Here is a 21,470-nt window from a genome sequence, read left to right on the forward strand (position 1 = left end):
GGCTCGCCCCGGGGCAGGGCAGGGGTCGGCCCCGCCGCCGGCCGCCCCGGCCCTCCGGCCCCCCGCCCCCGCGCGCCCGCCGGGAGAGCCCACTCACTGGGGGGCCCGCGCGCCCCCGTCCACGCCCGCGGCCCGGCGCGCCGGCTCCGGGAAGCCACTTCCTGCTTCCCGCGCACACGTGGCCCGCGCCCCGCCCACCCGCCCCGCCCCCGCGCGTCGATCCCCGGGTTCACGGCCGCCGGGCGCGGTGCGGCACGCGCGGGCGGGCGGGCGGGCGCCGTGCGGAGGGCGCCCTAGCCCCGCGCCCCCGAGCCCCGCCCAGGGCTCGGGCTGCGCAGAGCTCCCCCAAGGGTCCCCCCAGGCCGTCTAGAGAAAGACTGGGGCAGAAAGGGCCTGCCACCGCCGGCCCTGCACGGGTCCTCCCCCCACCCGAGCACACCCCCCCACCCCAGAAGCAAAGGGAACAGCAAAGGGGGGAAAAAGGCGGGGGCAGGGTGCTTGGACTCAGGATAAATGAAAAACCAGACATGCATAGGTATATACACACATGCGTGTGCACATAAACACATACAGGATCCCAGACAAACACAAGTATACACATGATACAGGTATGCACAAACATGCTCACACACACATACACAATTGCACACATATGTAAAATATCACACATATGTATACACACATGCACACGTAGCCCATACATACTCAAACATGTATGCACATAGACACTTGCACACAGACACATTAATACACGTATTTACAAATACATGCAGCACACTCATATACACGCACATACATGAGTGCTCACATCGTATACATCTGGACATGCTACAGGCAAGCATGTGTATAGACATAAACGCACAGTCACCTGTTGATAGGTGTGCACTTACATATACATGCCTGCATATGTGGACACTCACACGCGTACACGCACATACACACACAGCTCCAGTTCGAGATGGAATGCTGCGCTTCATCCGCTTCCGGATGAAGGGGCAGTGCCATGGGGGCCTCGCTCATGGGCCTGAACCGGCAGCTGCTGAAGCTGGGGGGGGGGTAGATGCGGGGTGTGTGTGGGGTCTCCTGTCCGCTCTGACGCGGGTGTTACCGACCCTCCTCAAATGGCCCCCGGCCCTCGCCTGGGCCCACGTGCCTGCTGCGGTCAGGACTCGGCTCCCCACGGCTCACCGAGGCAGGTGGGCGTCCCGGCCAGCCTCCTCTGGCACCACTGCCAAGGGCACCTTCGGGAACCCCGCGTGGCCCCTCACTGCCTGGCTCCAGAGCCCCGCGTGGCCCCCGGCGCCCCCGGCTCCCTCTCGAAGGCTGACCCTGGCCTGCCTCACTCCCCCACTGCCACTGCAGCTGACCTTGTCCAAATGACAGGGGTTTGTCTGTGCAGACCCGCGTGTCTGGGCCTGCACTGCCCTCGGGGCTTCTCAGAGCGCTGGGGGTCCAGGCCCTGCTACCCACCCCGTCCCACCAGACTGCAGCCAGACCTGGGTGCCTTCTCCCGGGACCCCAGGCTCACTCCGGCAATGCCTCAGAACACCCAGTTCCCACCCCAACCCTCCTGGAATCTGTCACCCCAGAGCTCACCCGGCTGGAATCAAACTGCACCTCCCAGGGGGTGGCAGGGGTGGGGGGAGGGGAGGGCCTTCCCAGAACCCCCCTCTGAGGCATCCTCCTCAAAAAGAGGAACTTTTTCTCCATGGCTCTCACGGATCAGTCCCCCTGCCCCAAAGGAACATTGGAACCCCAGAAAACTCGGGAAGAAACGGGGCTCGTGAGATAATCCTGAGGGTAGGGCGCTTGCCTTGCACACGGCCGAGGACCGTACGGGTGGTCCCATAAGCACCACCAGGAGTGATGCCTGGGTGCAGAGCTGAGTCTGCCGGGCCTCCGTGTCCCCGAGCTCGGGCGGGAGAGCCTCGGTCAGTCACTCGGACACGCCACGCAGCGTCAGCGTCAGCCAGGGTTTGCTCACTGCACCCCCCAGGAGTTCCAAGAAAAGTACAACCTGCGGTTTCCAGTCACCCCATGGCCACCCCACAGTCCTGGCTACCGTGTCTCAACCCCCACCCCCAGCTCTCCAGCCGGGGTGATGCTTGGGGGACAAAGGACAAGCAAGCGGGAGGGTGCGAGAGGACAGGGAGCAGGGGAGTGACTGACCGCCAGCAGCCACAGCCAAGAATCACTGACCCCACATGTCAGCAGGACCCAGAGACTCCCCGACCGTCGCGTGGGAGGTACAAGGACAGCACGGGAAGGGATTTCCTGGGAATCCTTGTTTCCACGTCACTTCCCTGCGAGCGGCAGCTGGCCTCGGCCTGGACGCCCTCCACATCTGCTCCCCCCAGAAAATGTGGGGGGAGAGTGGACGGGTGAGACAGTACAGCGGGGAGGCCGCTTGCCTTGCATGCATGCAGCAGACCCAGGTTCAATCCCCGGCATCCCGTAGGGTCCCCCGAGCACCGCCAGGCATGATTCCTGAGTGCCCAGCCAGGAGTCAGCCCTGCGCACGGCCAGGTGGGCCCCCCACCCCACCCTGAAAAACATGGAAGAGCAGCAACCCTCTCGAGGGTGTCCGTCACCTGTACCTTCCTCCAGTCAAAGCCCCGCCTGGCCAAGCCCCCTGTCCCCAGGGTCCGGGTTCTTACAGCCCTGATGACATCCTGGAGACTCTGTTACATCACAAGGCCTCCTCATGAAACTCTCTAGGTGGCCCAGGGCTCAGACTCCCCCAAAGAGGGCCCAGGGCCCAGGTGCGGGTGTTGGAGAGTGCTCTCTGCCGAGCCCGGCAGGCAAATGCCCAGAGAGGCAGCCACCAGGTCACCTGGCCTCAGTGGCACTGTTGCTTCCGCTCCTCCTTAACTCCAAGGAAGGGCTATGAGGGCAGGCACGACTGACCTCGGAACCCCATGGCCAGGAGAGAAGTTTCCTACCTTGGTTGATTGGTTTGCTCGTTGCTTTGGGTGGGGCACACCCTGGCAATGCCCAGTGGTCACTCCTGGCTCTACACTCAGGAATCACTCCTGGCAGAGCTCAGGGGACTAAGTGGGATGCCGGGGATCGAACCTGGATCGTGTGCGAGGCAAGCGCCCTCCCCGCTGTGCTACAGCTCAGGTCCAGGGATGCGTATTTTAAAAGCAAGTCAGCAGGGCTGGAGCGATAGCACAGAGGGGAGGGTGCCTGCCTTGCATGCGACCGACCCGGGTTCCAATCCCAGCACCCCATAGGATCCCCTGAGCACCACCAGGGGTAATTCCTGAGTGCATGAGCCAGGAGTGATCCCTGTGCATCGCCAGGTGTGACCACCCCCCCCCCCAAAAAAAAGCACATGAGGCTGCAGAGGTGACTCAGGCAGGAAGAGAGCCTTACCGGTGTGGGGCCCTGAGTTCAATCCCCAGCACTGGCAAATAGCATAAAATAAAGAATAAAATGCATACATATATGTAAGTCACTGTCACTGTCATCCCATTGCTCATCAATTTGTTCCAGCGGGCACCAGTAATGTCTCTCATTGAGAGACTTGTTGTTACTGTTTTTGGCATATCCAATATGTATGGGTAGCTTGCCAGGCTCTGCCGCGCGGCTCGATACTCTCGGTAGCTTGCCAGGCTCTCTGAGAGGGGCGGAGGAATCAAACTCGGGTCGGCCGTGTGAAAGGCGAACGCCCAACCGCTGTGCTATTGCTCCAGCCCTACATATATATGTGTACACATATATATTTTTCGCTTTTTTGTGGAGGGGGTCACACCCAGTGATGCTCAGGGGTTACTCCTGGCTCTGCGCTCAGGAATTACTCTTGGCGGTGCTGGGAACCATATGGGATGCCAGGGATCGAACCCGGGTCAGCCGTATGCAAGGCAAGTTCCTACCCACTGTACGATCCCTCTAGCCCTGTGTGTGTGTGTGTGTGTGTGTGTGTGTGTGTGTGTGTGTGTGTGTGTATTTATATATATAGGTCTTGGGCTAGAACCTGGATCAGTCAGATGTAAGCACCTTACCTGCTGTACTATCTCTCTGGCCCCGAGGGACCTTTCTGATGCTCATTAAAACTGACTTTATATTTCCTAGTTTCAAATGACTTTATATTTCCTAGTTTCAAAAGTTTCAAAGGGCTGGAGCAATAGCACAGCGAGTAGGGTGTTTTCTTTGCATACGGCCGACCCAGGTTCGATTCCTCTGTCCCTCTCAGAGAGCCCGGCAAGCTACTGAGAGTATCCCGCCTGCAACGGGATGACAGTGCTACAGTGATATATATATATATATATATATATATATATATATATATATATGTACATATATATACATATAGCACATATATATACATATAGCACACAAGGCTCAGCCTTAAACAACACGTAATCTGGAGTGCCAGGAATCGAACCCAGGCCGGCTATGTACAACGTAAGCCTTCTACTATCGCTCAGGTCCCTGAAGTGAAATTCTTAGCAGTGTGGGCCCAGTGAGGAATGAATTCTCTCTTCGATGGAGTCATTAAGACATTAGTTACCCAAACTCACGTGGACCTTTCACCCGGGGTCCGCACCACCGATGAAGACCCCGGAAAAAACAGCCCCGAGACTTGCCTGGCAGGCCTAGGAGACAGCGCAGAGCTCGGCAGCCCCTGTGCAAGGGCCCGAGTTCCATGCCCGGCACCCCCAGCCCCCAGAGCACTGCTGGGTGAGTCCCTGGCGGCACCCAGCACCGCAGAACCTGAGCACTAAACGGGTCTGGGCTGGTCGACCTAGTGTCACCGGAAATGGTACCTGGACCCCCTGAGCACAGCTTGGGAGGCAACACCCCCCCCAAGAAAAGCATTCACCCCTGCTGTCACAGGGAATGAGGGGACCCTGCATGTGTCCTGCCACTCCTGCCACTGGCTGAGGGCCCCAGTGCCCCTCCCAGGACCTTCCTTCATAAAACTGTTGATAAGGGGCTGGAGCGATAGCACAGTGGGGAGGGCATTTGCCTTGTACGCAGCCAACCCGGGTTCAATTCCCAGCATCCCATATGGTCCCCTGAGCACCGCCAAGGGTGGTTCCTGAGTGCAGAGCCAGGAGTGACCCCTGTGCATTGCCAGGTGTGACCCATAAAGCAAAAAAAAAAAAACAAAAACCTGTTGATAAAAGGGGTGGAGAGACAGTACAGTGGGGTAGTCACTTTTACACGCAGCCAAACTGGGTTTGATCCTTGACCCCTGGTGACTTATTTACCCGCCCCCCCCCACCCCACCATCCCCGGGGTCCTCCTGAGCTTGCCAAGCATGATCCCTGAGCACAGAGTTAGGAGTAAGCCCTGAGTACTGCTGGGTGTGGCCCCCAAGCAACAACAAAAAGTCGGGGAGAGATCACTGCAGGGGGGGTGCAGGGTGACAGGGCTTGTCACTCAGCAAACAAAGGACAGGGAGGGCAAATGCAGCTTGTCGGAACGACCCACACCGTGGCCGCCGAGCGGATCTCCAGGCTGGCGGGTTTTATGAGGGGGAAAATTTGGAAAGCAATAAATGAAACGATGCGCCATGTGCTGGGATCCCGGGAGGAGAATAAAGACAGGAAGCAGGAAAACGGGGGGCAAGGCAGAGGGCCGAAGGGGCATCTCTGGGCCAGAGTGCCCGCAGGCCGCAGGACAGGTGAGGACGACGAGGGTGAAGTCCAGGCTCGTGCAGTGGGGGCCCAGGGGGTGGCGGGGGGGGAGCATGGTGCAGTCGAGAGCCCCGGGACACTGTGAGCATCCGTCTGGCCGGGAAGTGGGGCTCCCTGGATCCTTTCCAGGGGCTCCTCCATCAATCATCCCCCAAGCGCCGTTTCCGGCTCATTAGCGCTTCCCCCGGCAGCTGCGGAATGGGGTGATGAGAAGCCAGGGTCAGGGCCGGGGACGTCCCCCCTGTCCCCAAGGCCCTGCTGTGCCCCTGGGGACCCCTGTCACACCGTCCGCCGCCTACCTCTCGCACCCCCACTTCTCAGGCAGATGGTCAGCGGGCTCGGCTCAGACACGCCTCTGAGCCCCGAGGGACCCCAGCCCCGCTCCTGCCTCCCCCCGAGACCCCCTTCCTCCGCGTGCCAAACGCTCCCTCCCTCGCTCAGGCCTCGGCTCTGGCTGGGGGCTCCCCTTCCTCCTCCCCTTCCTCCCCCGGCAGCCCCAGAAACACACGGAGTTCAGGGGAGCTGCACACGGCACCCCCAGACAGTGCACGCTGGAAGGCTCCGTGCGTCCTGGGCCCAGCGGTGCTGGAGAATGGCTTGGGGCCTCCCGCACCGTCCCTGGAAGCACTTGGGCGACCCCACGATGACGGGGGTCAAACTCGGGCCCGAGCAAAGCAGGCACGCCAGCCCGCCGAGCCACTTCCCAGGTCCTCAAACCAGCTGATTTCACTCATTTGTTTTGTTTTGAGGCCACACCAACAGTGCTCAGGGATGACTCCCGGCTCTGTGCTCAGGGATGACTCCCGGCTCTGTGCTTAGGAATGACTCCCGGCTCTGTACTCAGGGATGGCTCTCTTCTCTGTGCTCAGGGCTGACTCCCGGTTCTGTGCTCAGGGATGGCTCCTGGCAGGGCTCGGAGGACTCTATGCAGTGCTGGGGATAGACCCTGGGTGTATCACTTGTATCACTTGTCATCCCATTGATCTTCGATTTGCTCGAGCGGGCGCCAGTAACATCTCCATTTGTCCCTGTCGTGAGCTAGTGTAGCCCAATGATATCTGCTCGCTCCAGGAACAGGAAGAGCCTCAAATCGTTCATTCAGGGATTTGACGAAGAAATCTGACCATCTAGTTGGTGGGCGGCCATGAGGAATCTGACGTCCTGTGGAATCCAGTCGGTAACAGCTCTAGTCCAGCGGTCGTCTCTGAATCGCATTACATGACGGGCCCATCTGATTTTTGATGCCTTGGCAAACGAGACAGCGTCCCTGATTCTTGACCGTCGACGGAGGTCAGAACTCCGGATTCCTTCTCTCACTTGAGTGAGACGTGATACTCCTAGCATAGCTCTTTCGATTCCTCTTTGGGATACCCGAATAGCGTTCTCATCCTGTTTGCGTAGGGCCCAGGTCTCTGAGGCATATGTTAGTGCAGGAAGAATGGTGGAATCGAAAAGATGTGCCTGGAGTCGGAGGTTCTTTGTCCTCTCAACCACTTCTTCGATGCTCTTGAAGGCATTCCACACTGCTCTCTTCCTCCTGCTCAGTTCTGGCACCAAGTCATTCCTCGTGTTGATTTCTCGACCCAGGTACACATACCTGCTGCATTCGGAGATGTTCGTTCCATTGAGAGCAAATGGAGCTTCAGGGACTAGTTCATTTTTCATGAGCATCATCTTGTTGAAATTCAGCTGAAATCCGACCTTTCCACACTCGTGGTCGAAGTCAGCCAGCATTTGTGCCACTTGGCTAATGTTTGGCATTATGAGAACGATGTCATCATCAAAGCAGAGGTGGTGTAATTCTATCTTCACTCCCATTCCTTCCCATTCCAGTCGTCGCATGATGTTCTCAAGGGCGGCACTGAAGAGTTTCAGTGAAATGGTATCTATCACCTTGCCGCACCCCTCTCTTTACATCAATGATCACTTCCCTGTAGAATGGTGAGATCCTGGTGGTGAATCCACAATACAGCTCACGGAGGATTTTGATATACTGAGTTTGAACGCCCTGTTTGGCCTAGAATGGAACAATCAGGGTGAGAGACTGTCTGAATTCATCATGTCGACCAAGACCATCCATGGTAACTCACAGTTCCAGAAGGCCAAATCTAAACGCTGGACATGGGGTCTCCCGGTGGACAGTTCCACAATGAAATTGACCACATCATATTCAATCGAAGGTTTTGTCTGACTGATGTCGCTGTTGTCCCAAAATTCCAAATGGGATCGGACCACCGTCTCCTTCATGCAAAATTCTACTTCATAGAGTGGGGAGAAAGGGCTGCAAGATTTAAGCCTAAGAAAAACAACTCCCAGGGGCCGGATCGATAGCACAGCGGGTAGGGCGTTTGTTTGCCTTGCACGCGGCCAACCCGGGTTCGATCCCCGGCATCCCATATGGTCCCCCAAGCACTGCCAGGAGCAATTCCTGAGTGCAGAGCCAGGAGTAACCCCTGAGCATCACTGGGTGTGACCCAAAAAGAAAAAAAAAAGAAAAGAAAAGAAAACAACTCCCAGAATGACCACCAACTGGGAGCTCTTTGGCACTACTGCAGCAACGTGGGAAGATGCCGTCCTTGACAACATCAACGAGGAATACGATCGACTGCTTCAGCACCTCCATGTCTGTGCGAAGAATGCCGAGAGTGAGAAAGCCACAAACAGACGCCTGTCTTCGGAAACTCTTGAGCTCAATCGCCAACGTGGTTTGGCACAAGTCTCAGGCAACCACAAGCTAACGTCCGAGCTCGCAAAGCTGTGCAGAGATGCGATAAAGGAAGACCTCAAAGAGAGAAGAGCAGCAGCGTTGGCCGATACAGCAGAAGCCGGGGAAAGACCCTGGGTGAGTCACGTATAAATAAGGAGCCGCGGCCGGAGCAATAGTTCAGTGGGGAGGGCGTTTGCCTGGCACGTGGCCAATCCAGATTCAAACCCCGGCATCCCAGAGGGTCCTCTGGGCACCGTCAGGAGTAATTTCTGATGCAGACCCAGGAGTAACCCCTAAGCCTCACTGGGTGTGACCCAAAAAGAAAAAAAAAAGTGACCTTCACCCATTACTGTCTTACCTTGCATGCAGCCAACCCGGGTGCAGCCTCTGACATGGCAGAAGGTCCCCTGAGTCTTACCAGGAGGGACCCCTGGGTGCAGAGCTGGGAGTAACCCCAAGCATGACAGGCCAATATGAATAAACGGAAAGATCCTTCTTTCCCCTGTTTTTCACTCAGCTCACACACCCCATGTCACGACCCGTGGCCAGGGAGAAACGGAGGCCAGTATCTCTCTCTCTCTCTCTCTCTCTCTCTCTCTCGCCATGCCGAGAAACGGGCTTTTACAGGACTAGAGCGCTAGCACAGCAGACAGGGCACTAGCCTTGCACGCAGCCAACCCAGATTTGATCCCCGGCATCCCATATGCTCCCCCGAGCACCACCAGGAGTGATTCCTGAGTGCAGAGCCAGGAGTAAGCCCTGAGCATCACTGGGTGTGACCCAAAACAAAACAAAACAAAACAAACAAACAAAAACACACGACCAAAACTGGAGTTTTAATTAGCCAGGACCCAGTTCTGCTGGGTCTGAAAACATTCAACACTGAGAGGCAGTTTGCGGGAGGCACTGGCGGCAGGGGGCGCGAATACAGCTCACAGTTGCTGTCCCCTGGCCCCCGAAGCCAGGCCAGCGGCCCTCCAAACCCCCTCCACAGGGAGCAAGAGGCTGTGTGCGCAGCGCCCACCGCCCCTCACTCTCCCCCTCTGTAATTAGGGCTGTCAGGCCTCCGGGAATGAGAAGGGATGAGGCTGCAAGAGACGACACAGTACATACGTGTCAAATAAATGCACACTGACCTACTTTTTCTTTTTTTTAAAGCAGCCAGATTTTCAGTGCTGAGCCCTCCAGAAGGCTTCTAGAACATGCCAGAAAGCCCTCAGCTCAAAGGAATCCAAGGAGCCCGTGCAATCTGTATTGCACACCATAGTGCATAAAGGAAAAGAAGAGAGAGAGCAAGAAGGAAAGTGCTGGGGCTGGAGAGACAGCACGGCGGGGAGGGCGTTTGCCTTGCGTCCGGCCGACCCGGGTTCGATTCCCAGCATCCCATAGCGTCCCCTGAGCACCGCCAGGAGTAATTCCTGAGTGCATGAGCCAGGAGTGACTCCAAAAACCAAAAAAAAAAAAAAAAAGGAAAGTACTTCCCATAGAGGGAGGCTGGGGTAGGGGGTGGGGGTGGGGGGGTAGTGGTGGGGAAACGGGGGATATTGGTGGTGGGAGGTCTGCACTAGTAGAGGGATGGGTGCTGGATCATTGTATGACTGAAACCCAATTATGAACAGCTTTGTAATGGTCTATCTCACGGATGTCCACTTAAAAAAATTTTTTTAAGTATGTGGAGTTCATGGTGATTTAATAAAAATTTTTTTAAAAAATAAAGTATGTGGAGTTCAATGCCCAGTTCAAGCAGCTTAATCAATGGCTGAATAAATAGCAGTACTCCTACATTAAAAAGAAGGAAGAAGAAGAAGAAGAAGAAGAAGAAGAAGAAGAAGAAGAAGAAGAAGAAGAAGAAGAAGAAGAAGAAGAAGAAGAAGAAGAAGAAGAAGAGGAAGAAGAGGAAGAAGAGGAAGAGGAAGAAGAGGAAGAGGAAGAAGAGGAAGAGGAAGAAGAGGAAGAAGAAGAAGAAGAAGAAGAAGAAGAAGAAGAAGAAGAAGAAGAAGAAGAAGAAGAAGAAGAAGAAGAAGAAGAAGAAGAAGAAGAAGAAGAAGAAGAAGAAGAAGAAGAAGAAGAAGAGGAGGAGGAGGAGGAGGAGGAGGAGGAGGAGGAGGAGGAGGAGGAGGGAGGAGGAGGAGGAGGAGAGAGCAGCAGCAGCCGCCCATGCGAGGGCCAGGAGGTAGCGCAGAAGAAGAAGAAGAAGAGGAGGAGGAGGAGGAGGAGGAGGAAGAAGGAGGAGAAAGAGGAGGAGGAGGAGGAGGAGGAAGGAGGAGGAGGAGGAGGAGCAGCACCCGCCCATGCGAGGGCCAGGAGGTAGCGCAGCAGGGGAGGGTTATGCCTTGCCCCAGCCAGACCCCAGTTTGGGCCCCAGCACTGCAGGGAGCCTGAGCACCCCTGAGCATCCTTAGTCCCGTTCCCTCAACTCCAAGGCCTGACTGGCCGAGAGCAGCCAGGAGTGCCCCCCCCCCACACCACCGCCTGATCACTCCCGCCCAAAAAGAACCCTCACGGCTGCTGCTGGGCAGCTGGGGAGGGCAGGGGAGGGGCTCACGCTAGGGTCCTCTCCCCTCCGGGCCTTGCCGGCCTCTTCTTCCCGAGAGAAATGGCAGCCCCCTAACGCTGGGTCCGGGAGGGAACTCGGGAGGCCTGAAGAGTCGGGCTGGTGAAGGCAGGCTGGAACCACGGTGCAGCCGGGAGGGCGCTGGCCGTGCACGTGGCTGACCAGGGTGGGACCCCCGGCACCCCACACGGTACCCCCCGAGCACCACCAGGAGAGATTCCTTCGTGCAGAGCCAGGAGTAGCCCCTGAGCATCGCTGGGTGTGACCCCCCCCCAAAAAAAAAGTGAAGGGGCAGGTGGCAGAGACCAGACAAGGCTTTCTTCTTCTTAAGGGGGAGCCCGCCCCGTGGTGCGTGAGACCTCACAGTGCCAGGACACCACCCAGGCGCCCGCAGGCTGAGCCTGAACCCAGAGCGTCGGGCCTCACCTCCCAGCGCGGGGAGGTTTCTAGATGAGGAGCCCACTTGTGCAAAGGCCCCGGAGCAGCAATGCACGGCCCTGTCCTGGGGTGCCCACGCCCGGCAGACAGTTCGCCCGCCCCCTCCGGGCCTCCACCTAGCTCCACGGCCCTTCAGCAGCCAGACTGGCCTTGTGTTTCGTTCTGCGGGTGTTTGGGATGGAGCCGGGGCCTCACCCCTGCAAGGCAGGGCTCCCTGCTGAGGCGCGTCGAGGCACTAAGATCTTGGATCGTTCTTTTAAAAAATGATGGACCCCAAAAAGCGCGTGTGGGAGAAGCCTCGGGGGCCAGGACCTGGGTCACCCACATGGGCCTCGCTCTGCTCCAGACAGTGTGTGTGTGTGTGTGTGTGTGTGTGTGTGTGTGTGTGTGCGTGTGGAGGGGGTGACCCTGGGTGTGTGTGTGTGTGTGTGTGTGTATAAAGGGGGTAACCCTGTGTGTGTGTATATGAAGGGGGTGACTCTGGTGGTATGTGTGTGTGTGTGTGTGTGCGTGTGGAGGGGGTGACCCTGGGTGTGTGTGTGTGTGTGTGTATAAAGGGGGTAACCCTGTGTGTGTGTGTATATGAAGGGGGTGACTCTGGTGGTATGTGTGTGTGCGTGTGTGAGTGTGTGTGGAGGGGGTGACCCTGTGTGTGTGTGTGTGTGTGTGTGTGTGTGTATGAAGGGGGTGACTCTGGTGGTGTGTGTGTGTGTGTGTGTGTGTGATGTCTGGAACCCTGGCGGCTTTATTCCGCACCTGCCCTCTTCCGCCATGCCCTCCGACACCAGGGCGGGCCGGTTGCTCCGCGTAGGTGGGGCTGCCCTGCGCCTGCAGGGGGCCCACCCGCACCCCTGGACTCTGCCCTCCAGGGCCCAGAGGCCGCCCTGCCCCACACCCGCCCTGTCCAGTCGGGACAAGCACCCAGCAGAGAAGGGACAACTGGGAACATCCCGCTGCCGCTGCTGCCCACGGGCGCTCTTTATCCTGCGGCCGAGGCCTGGCTGACCAGACGGGCTCCCAGGGAGAGTGGGCTGGGCGCCCGCAGGCCGGGCTCTGCACACAGGGGGCGGTGGGGGACGGGGGGGGGGGTTGGGGGGCTGCCCTGCGGGGGCTGAGTGGCACGGAGAGCTGCTAGCAGCGTCGTTCAGAACATCCCTGGGGACCCAGGCACAAGGCAGCCCCCCTGGGCACTGCCCGAGCGGCCCTAGCCGGGCACCGGGGAGCTGGCAGGGCCCCCACCCGGCTCCAGGCCAGCCCACACCACGGGTTCTCAGCTGCTGCTTCAAGAGTTAGCTGTTTTGGGCTGGAGCGATAGCACAGCGGGGAGGGCGTTTGCCTTGCATGCAGCCAACCCGGGTTCGATTCCCAGCGTCCCATATGGTCCCCTGAGCACCACCTGGGGTAATCCTGAGTGCAGAGTCAGAGTCGGGAGTAACCCCAATGCATCGCCAGGTGTGACCCAAAAAGCAAAAAAAAAAAAAAAAAAAGTTAGCTGGTCTTTTTTTTCTCCCCCTCTCTTTTCTGATTTTGAGCAACCCCTGACAGTGCTCAGGGGTCACTCCTGGGTGGGGGAGGGGGTCCCGGAGTGGGCGGGGCAGCTCAGGGCCAGAACCCGAGCCCCCCAGGCCAAGCCTACGCTTCAGCCCCTGGAGCCGTCTCCCCACCTGGCCAGGGGGCCCTGGGGGGGATTCTGAGATCCACCACCCCACCCACCCAGCGTGACCTCACACACACCTGAGGGGGCCTCGCCACTGACAGCTCAGGCCAAACAATAACAACAACCACAAACGCCCTGTGGGACTCAGGGAGGGATGCAGCGATGAGGGGCATCCGGGGACCTGGGAGACGCAGGGGAGGGAAGAGGAGGGACGGGGGTCCAAGCGGCAGAGGGTCGCAGGGGCTGCTCGGAGCAACAGTGTGGAAATGACCCAAGGGAGTGGCGGAAATGCACAGGGTCAGTCCCCAGCCCCTGGGCGGATGGATGGACAGACGGACAGACAGACGGATGGAGGAGGGAGGGGCTGACCCCCCCATGTAGGGCCCCTGGGGCTCGCGTCCCTTCCGGCCTCACAAACCATGTCCAGGGCCCTGAGAATGGCAGCCACTGAATGAGCCTCACTTTGATGCTTCTCCCCCGGGGAGGCAGAGAGAGAGAGAGTACAGGAGGTGAAGCGTTTGGCTCGCACACCGTCACCCCAAGATCGATCCCCAGCACCCCATAGGGTTCCCCAAGCCCCCCCAGGAGTGATCCTGGGAGTACAGAGCCAAGTGTAAGCCCTGAGCACCACCAGGTGTGGCTCCAAAATAGCACCGTAGCACGGTCGTAGCACTGTCCTCCCGTTGCTCATTGACTTGCTCGAGCGGGCGCCAGTCACGTCTCCCTTGTGAGACTTGTTGTGACTGTTTTTGGCATATCGAGTACGCCACAGGGAGCTTGCCAGGCTCTGCCGTGCGGGCAAGATACTCTTGGTACCAACAAAGCTCCTTAATGCTTAATGTTCGAAAAGATACTTCGAGGGACGGGGGAATCGAACCCAGGTCGGCGGCATGCAAAGCAAACGCCCTACCCGCTGTGCTATCGGTCCAACCCCAAAACTAGCAGCAAAAGATTGTGTTTTCTTTCTGTCTTTGGAAAGCGCCAGCCAAGGTGGGCGCCCCGGAACCTTGGCCACTATCTCCTCTCCTGGTCTTCTACCCAAATCCTGGCCACCAGCAAACCCACGGTTTCGCAGTGATTTGTCCAAAGCCTCCCACGCCTCTGGGCTGCAGAAAAGGGCTGTGCAGAGCTGGGCCAGTGCCTCACGCCGGTCTCCTGGGCCCAGCGCCGAGCTGCACTTCCTAAGTTTCTGTTTGTTTGGGGCCACATCCAGCAACGCTCAGGGGTTCCTCCTGGCTCTGTGCTCAGGGATCACTCCTGGCGGTGCTCAGGGGACCCTATGGGAGGCCGGAGATTGAGCCTGGTCAGCTGCTTGCAAGCCAAGAGCCCGCCCCGCGGGACTAGACTATCGCTGGCTCCAATCCAGCTCAATCTTTTCGAACATTAAGCATTAAGGAGCTTTGTTTGTACCGAGAGGATCCCGCCCGCACGGCAGAGCCTGGCAAGCTCCCCGTGGCGTAATTCGAGATGCCAAAAACAGCCACAACAAGTCTCACAGTGGAGACGTGACTGGTGCCCGCATGAACAAATCGATGAGCAACGGGATGACAGGGACAGTGACTGTGACTGTTTACTTGGGGGTCATTCAGCGATGCTCAGGGGTTCCTCCTGGCTCTGTGCTCAGGGATCACTCCTGGTCGTGCTCAGGGCGAGTGAACAGTGGGTGCTGGAATGGGCTACCCCTTCCACACACACACACACACACACCCCTCCCACAATGCAAAGCAGCTGCTCCAGCCCCGTGAGCCCTGGGCCGAGCTGAGGGCACATGACCAGCCAACTGCAAACCTTCCGCGCCCGGGTCCTGAGTCCACAGGTTGCACAAACCCGTGCAACCCGCAGAACAGGCTCCTGTGGGCGCGGAGGCCGTCGTGGGTGGGGGTGGGGGACAGCGAAGCTGCTTTCCCGACCATTTATCCCACTAGGTGCCGCGACCTTTCACGCCAAGTTGATTTGGAAATGACCTTTAAGCAGCAATGAACCAAAATGAAATGTCTCAGAGGCTAAATTAGATCACGCGGATGCCTCCCCGCCCCGCCAGCCCTGGTAAGCTATGCCCAAGGAGTCCGGTGGCTCTCGAGAGCACCCAGCCCTGGCTGTCCAGCCTCCGCGAGGCTGACCAGCAAGGCGCAGGCCTCGCCTCCCCGGGGCCGTCGGCACGCAGCGGACAGGAAGCTGGCCTGACCCGGGTCGGAAACATGATTATTTCCGTGATAACACTCTGCTACCAGTTGGCATTTCAATTTGAGGCTGCTGGGAGCAGTGCTAACTGCATTACCTGTGTGTTCCCCCACACACACCCCCGCCAGGCGATTTACCATCTCAAGAGAGAGAGAGAGAAAGAGCTGAAAGGTCTCTTGGCTAAGTGCCGAAGAGGCTGGAAGGCCAGAGGAAATTCAGTCACTCGGGGTCAAAGGTGAACACACAGGACTCAAGAGGCACCAGCTGCTCCCAAAACATGTCGTGCTTTTTTTTTTCTTTTTTTTTTGGCGGGGGAGAGTAGGGGGTTATACCTGGCAGTGGTCAGTGGCCCCACCCAGGGCAGTGGCTCCGCCTTTACGCCAGGGGGCGCTTAGGGGATCAGCGGGTGCCAGGGATCGAACTCGGGGATCCAGCATGCAAACCATGAGCCCCCCAGCCCTGCGTCCCTGCCCGCCCACCCGGTGTCTCTGCAGGGCGTGTCTGATACGCGGCCCCTCCTGGGTCCCTTCTCTTCCACTGCCCCTTTTCCTCCTCCCGCCCAATGTGGGAAGGGCTGCAAGGGGCCACCCCCGCTGTTTTTATCCTGCAGACCCCCAAATCATCCTTCACCTAAAAGTTAACCTAAACTCCCACTTTTCAGATGAAGCTGCTTTTTTTTCACCTGTTTGTCTTCAGATTTGGGGCTTTATTTATTTATTTATTTTTTTGCTTTTTTGCTTTTTGGGTCACACCCAGCGATGCACAGGGATTACTCCTGGCTCTGCACTCAGGAATTACTCCTGGCGGTGCTCAGGGGACCATATGGGATGCTGGGAATCGAACTTGGGTCGACCTCGTGCAAGGCAAACACCTTCCCCGCTGTGCCGTTGCTCCAGCCCCTGGGGCTTTTTTTTTTTTTTTGGAGGGATGGGAGGTTGAGAGGGTCACCACAGCCAGTGATGCTCAGGGGTTACTCTTTTTTTTTTTTTTTTAATCTTTTTGGGTCACACCCGGCGATGCTCAGGGCTTACTCCTGGCTCTGCACTCAGGAATTACTCCTGGCGGTGTTCCGGGGACCCTATGGGATGCTAGGAATTGAACCCGGGTTGGCTGCATGCAAGATAAACACCCCACCCTCTGTGCTATCCCTCCAGACCCCTAGGGGTTTACTCTTGGCTCTGGATTCAGGAACTATTGGTGGTGCTCAGGGAAGTGTTTGGGACACTGGGGACCGGACCCAGGTCAGCAAGGCCATGCTATTGCTCTGCCCACCCCTCCCCGCCAAATACCTGTAGGACAATTGTGTGGGCTGGCAGAGAAATGACCTGATTGTTTTTTCTCTTGATTTCGGGCCACACGGGGCAGTACGCAGGACTGACTCCTGGCTCTGTGCTCAGGGGTCACTCCTGGTAGGGCTCAGGGGAACGCAGGGTGTGCCTGGGCTCAAACCTGGGTTGGTCAAGCGCAAGGCAAGCCGCCAACCCGCTGAACTACTGCTCCAGCCCCCAGGGAAAGCTGCTGGTCCCTGACTGTGCCCCTGAGAACAGGGTGGCTCCAGAGGGCAAAGGTTCGTCTGGGCCCGTGGTTTGCCCAGTGCCCCACGGGCCCGTGAGCGAACAGTAGGAGAGATAATACGAGCTGTCCTGTCTACGTTCCTTCCTTCCTTCTGAAAAGGTACGCGAGGGGCCAGAGCAACTCGAACAGTAGGCAGGACTCTTACCTTGCACACGTTTGACCTGGGTTCGATCCCTGGTACCCTATAGGGTTCCCCTGAGCCCGCCAGGAGTGATCCCCGAATGCAGAGCCAGGAGGAAGCCCTGAGCATCGCCGGGTGTGGCCTCAAAACAAGCCAACAACAACCCAATAGAAAATAATAATGATCACGTAGAAAAGGGGCGGCCAGGAGCGGGAACAGCGGCTGGGGTGCACGCCCGGCTTGCGGCTGACCTGGGTTCTATTCCAGAGCCACATGGTTCCCTGAAAAGCGGTGCAGTGAGCCCCCCTCCCCCGTTCTGCAAGCCAGAGCCGCCTGCGTCCTCAGGTCCGTCAGCTGAGCCTCAGGCCTGGCTGGCCTGGAGTCACCCCCGGGGCTCCCTGGGCACCACGTGGGAGGCTTGAAAAATAAATAAACCAACAATGGAAGGGAAAGCGCAAGCCCAGGAGGGGAACTGAGAATAGTGCAGCTGCGGAGACAGTGGGATGGAGGGGCCTCAGGACCCGCAGGGGAGAGGGGTGGAGGGGCCTCAGGACCCCAGGGGAGAGGGGTGGAGGGGCCTCAGGACCCCAGGGGAGAGGGGTGGAGGGGCCTCAGCACCCACAGGGGAGAGGGGCGGAGGGGCCTCAGGACCCACAGGGGAGAGGGGCAGAGGGGCCTCAGCAACCACAAGGGAGAGGGATGGAGAGGCCTCAGCACCCGCAGGGGAGAGGGGTGGAGGGGCCTCAGCACCCACCGGGGAGAGGGATGGAGGAGCCTCATGACCCGCAGGGGAGAGGGGTGGAGGGGCCTCAGGACCCGCAGGGGAGAGGGGCAGAGGGGCCTCAGGACCCGCAGGGGAGGGTGCTGGCCTTGCACACAGTCAACCTAGGGTCGATCCCCAGCACTGCCGAGGACTCCCCAAGTCCCCCCAGGGGTAATCCCTGAGCACAAAGCCAGAAGCAGCCCCTGAAAACCACCAGATGCAGCCCCCAAACCTAAAAAATTAATAAATAACGAAATCTCCCCCGGGTGACCTACGGGCGCTTCGTGTTCACCTCCGCGTCCACCGACGGAGAAGACACGGGCAGACCCGGCAGCCCTGACTGCCCAGCAGGGACGGGCACGGCCATGGGGAGGAGGCGGGAGCCCGGCCCGGACCCCCACACGTGGGGTCCCCCAGCAGCCTCTGTCTGAGGCAGGATGAGGGGCGGCACCCACCAGCACAGGTCCTTGTTGCAAGAGGGAAAGCCCCGGGGTCCAAGAGAGGGCGGGGTGCACGGACCAAGCCTGGTTCGCCCCCACAGGGTGCCCGGGCCTGAGAGTGATCCCTGAGTGAAGGGCCCAGAGTCAGCTCTGGGCACCCGGGTGTGGCCCAAAAACAAACCACCAAAAAAAAAAAAGGAGAAAAAAGAAATGCTCACCCACACCTCCTTTGTTAAAAAGGTAGGGAAGGGGGCTGGAGCGACAGCACAGCGGGGAGGGTGTTTGCCTTGCATGCGGCCCACCCGGGTTCGATTCCCAGCATCCCATAGCGGAGCACTGCTGGGAGTCATTCCTGAGTGCAGAGCCAGGAGTAAGCCCTATGCATCGCTGGGTGTGACCCAAAAAGCAAAAAAATAAAATAAAATAAAATAAAGAAAGAAAAAGGTATGGAAGGGGGGAAGGTTTCTGCCCTTCTCTGGAGTTTGGGGCCTTTCCTGCCTTCTCCTCTCTCCCTTCAGTCAGATCCTTCCGGAACCGCCACTGCACGCCTGTCCCGCCCTCTCTCCTGAGTGCTTTGGGGACAAGAAACCTGAGTGTCGACATCACTGTAACTGAGGCAGGGGGGCCTGAGGGGGGCCCGAGTGCCCGAGCTCTGGGGCAGTGGGGGGCACCCCCTCTGCGCCTGCTTCAAGGATGCATCACCCCCCTGGACACCGTCCCAGCCCCCCAAAGGGGGAGCTGTCATGGAGACCCCTCCCTGCGCTGGTCCCTTCTGCTCACCCCACCCCCACCCACCCCTGCCTAGGAAAGTCAGGATGGGGTGGGTGGGGGTGGGGGCGGCCAACATTCTGGGCTCTCATCTTCGGTGGCCCCGGGGGGCAGCCCCCAAGCCCCGCCTGAACCTCGCCAGGGTCCCCACGGGCGAAGACACATCTTGCACTGTTCTCCACCCTCAGGGCCAGGAGCCCCCCCCACCGGGGGCAAAAACCAATATATGTATTTTTCCTATTGTTTCACAGATGATAAATTTTATTTTATGGGTATTTTTTAAACAGCCATTTACCAAAAAAAAAAAAAAAAGGAGAAAAAAAAGTAGACAGATGGATAGAGGGGGACATTTTTTGACATTTGAGTTTTCTGTTTCAAACGGGGCCCCCGAGAGGGTGGCTGCACCCAGGGGTGCCCCCCCCCCGCACCTGGTGCTGCCTGGGGGCTCTGCGGGGTGAGGCCGCCGGCTCCCGGCGCCTGTCTCCAGGACCCCATCAGCACAAATTGCAAAAGCACAATAGAGCTTGATGGCGTTGCAGGGGGACCATCCAGAGGCACTTACGAAACAAGAGTCATTAGCAAGGAAAGTCGACTCGCTCCCTCCGCCAAGAACTAGGCTATGCAGAGCGTGGCCCAGAAAAAGAGCACCCAGGGGTCCCTCTAGGAGACTGACCCCCCCACCCTCCCCTGGTTTTGGGGGCAGGGAGTGGTAATTAGGGGGTCCTGCTCACGGCACTGTCTGAACTTCAGAAAGCTGGAGAGCACTGGGGGCCTGAGCAAGGGGAGGTCAAGGGTGGGCCCGATGTGGTCACGGCCAACTTTTGTAAATAAAGTTTTACTGGCACACAGGCCCGCTCATCCTGCTGGTCACTCCTGCTGCCCAGGAGACGGGAGATGAAGCAGCAGCAGGACCCAGGGTGCTAAAAGTGTCTGTCTGTTCCCTGGCCGTGTCCAGGGAAGGCTGGAATCGGCACCAGTGCTCATCCCCGAGGCCACATGTCCCCTGCTGCCCTCGGTTTCCCTGCTGTTCCTTCTCCAGTGGCCCAGCCCCCACTGTGTCAGAGAAGACCCCAGAGGGACGGCTGCATCGCAGGACGGCCGGGCCACCAGCGGCCAGGCCTGCGTGGATCACGCCTTCCTCCGCGTCCGACCCGGGGAGCAAGCGGGCTGTCAGCAGGTGGGACCGAGCTTCCTGGAAGTTACTGAACCTGGAAGGGCTATTTCTTGGGGACAGAGGGCCTGGAACTCATAAGGAGCACAAAAGGGGTGGAGAGAACACAGCCAGTGCATCAGGTAACGTGACAAGTTCAGATGGTCGGGGGGACCAGAGCGATAGCACGGCGGGAAGGGCGCCTGCCTTGCACACAGTCGACCCGGGTTCGATCCCCAGCATCCCGTGGGGTCCCCTGAATCCCACCAAGAGTGATTCCTGAGCAGGAGTAAGCCCTGAGCATCCCTGGGCATGGCCCAAGAACAAAACAAAACAAAGAACTGAAGATGGTTAGGAGGGGAGAGAGAAGGGGGGAAGAGAAAGGGGGAGGAGGGAGGGAGGATAAGAGGGGAGAGAGAGAGAGAGAGAGAGAGAGAGAGAGAGAGAGAGAGAGAGAGAGAGAGAGAGAGAGAGAGAGAGTAATCACAAAAAAGGGCAGCGACGCTCTATCTCTCTCCCGACGCTTCCCCCACCCCAGGGAGGTCGGAGATGGGCAGGCGAAGGAAGGACCGAGGGCCAGGCTGATTGGCCTCAGTTGCAGTTTATTCCATTTCCGTCTCTATTCTCCTCTGATTCTTCTCCTGCTCCTCCCTCCCCCCCCCCCCCCCCGCTACTTCATTCTCCTTCTTCTCTGGATCTGGATATAGATCCGGCTTCTCCGGGTCTGGAAACCCCCAGCCCACTCTTACAGCCTCACTAAATCCCCCAGGTGAGGGGTTGGGGCTTACACATAGGTGTGGTCACAATCAATAGGGGAAAAGTTCTTTCCCTCGGGGGATGCTGCTTCTAGGACAGATTCTCATACAGAAAGATGATCTATGTAGGATAACATAGCCTCAGGTAGGTTAGGTTTATTGGGTTACTCCCGTCACAGTGCTCCCATTCCTCTGTTTATTTGTAGCTTCTTTCTTAGCGTTCTGTTGACTTGTAAATATTGTTTTTCTCTTCTTGAGTCCTTTGCATTACTTCCTAGCACCCCCAAAATCAGGGTCCCGACGAGGGACGGGACGGACCCAGGGCAAGCGGTGAGTTGTGTGCTACCCTGGCATCGAGATGGGCCTGGCCAAAGTGCCTAATGCTTAACTATAAGTTAAGAGCTTGGTCATGGACAAATGCTGTCATGATCCAAACAGTGATAACTAGATTTGGACCCTGCTAGGGTGAGGAATGATTAATCTGGCCTGAGTGCTGTAGTCTGAGTCTGTGGCAAGATGTTGCCAGGGTATTTTGCCTACTGGCAGTCAGGAAGGGCTTTGGAATGCCCCTAGGTTGTGTTCCCTTCTTCTTATGATGATTTTGCTACCTGGCTGTGTGTAGCCTAGGGGTAAGGGGGGGAGAGAAAAAGGGAGGAGAGAGACCAGAGATACAGAGAGGCTGCGATAGATCCAGAGAGAGGACGGAGCTGGGA

General features: G+C 58.1%; 1 protein-coding gene across 4 annotated transcripts in view; it reads right to left on the reverse strand.

Moving 5' to 3' along the window:
* Positions 1–21,470, reverse strand: part of SLC39A11 (solute carrier family 39 member 11) — a 190,827-nt gene that overhangs the window by 149,843 nt on the left and 19,514 nt on the right. For 3 of the 4 annotated variants that reach the window (XM_055131242.1, XM_055131243.1, XM_055131239.1), the window contains exon 1: positions 98–186. The exons of the other annotated variant lie outside the window; for it this stretch is intronic. The gene's annotated coding sequence lies outside the window, so the exon portion shown is untranslated. Of the gene's footprint in view, positions 1–97; positions 187–21,470 lie in introns of those variants that run through there. 4 annotated transcript variants of the gene reach the window in all.

This window comes from Sorex araneus, chromosome 3, assembly GCF_027595985.1.
Source record: "Sorex araneus isolate mSorAra2 chromosome 3, mSorAra2.pri, whole genome shotgun sequence".
In the NCBI taxonomy this organism is placed as follows: Eukaryota; Metazoa; Chordata; class Mammalia; order Eulipotyphla; family Soricidae; genus Sorex; species Sorex araneus.